The sequence below is a fragment of the Trachymyrmex cornetzi genome, unplaced genomic scaffold (assembly GCF_001594075.2).
Source record: "Trachymyrmex cornetzi isolate Tcor2-1 unplaced genomic scaffold, Tcor1.1 scaffold1803, whole genome shotgun sequence".
NCBI lineage: Eukaryota > Metazoa > Arthropoda > Insecta > Hymenoptera > Formicidae > Trachymyrmex > Trachymyrmex cornetzi.
In genome coordinates this window covers 9,285-9,905 of record NW_017296423.1, presented here as the reverse complement: position 1 = coordinate 9,905, position 621 = coordinate 9,285, and positions in this window count along the sequence as shown.

Genomic DNA, 621 nt, shown 5'->3' with positions numbered 1-621 from the left:
CATATATATACTGAAGAATGAATAGTATATATGTAACTGTTATAATTATGATAAATATGGACCATATATTTTACTTATTTATTTCAATTGCAACGGAATGAATTCTTAATAGATTATATTTAAAATAAAGAGTAGGATCCTTCATCGCCTATTCTCGTGAGAATGCAACCATATTTTCTTCGTCTCTCCGATTTTAACACGAACTTCAATATTTATTTCGATGTATAAATATACTTTTTTGTTGTTTGCGAGGAGGAGAAAAATCTTCACGTAGCCCCTCATAAAATTATATTGAAAGTTTTAATTATACAATATTAGTTTTCCACATCACCCTAGAGGTACTAATATAGATTTTTTTAAGTGGTTTCCCCAATGGGCCTATTCCACTAAGGCGTCGTCTACAATACACGGAGTAAAAAGTACTCTTACTTCTTACACCGTGTATTGTAGACAAGGCTTAAGACAGCCTTCATACAGCGCCAGAGCACCCGATGTTTTATTTCGGCTCTTCCGGCAGCCCTTGTGCTACAACAGTCGATATAGTAATGCAGCATAGGCATTCCACACAAATTTGCATACTCATATAAACATATATGCATAAAGAAAATCATCCAATCGTAG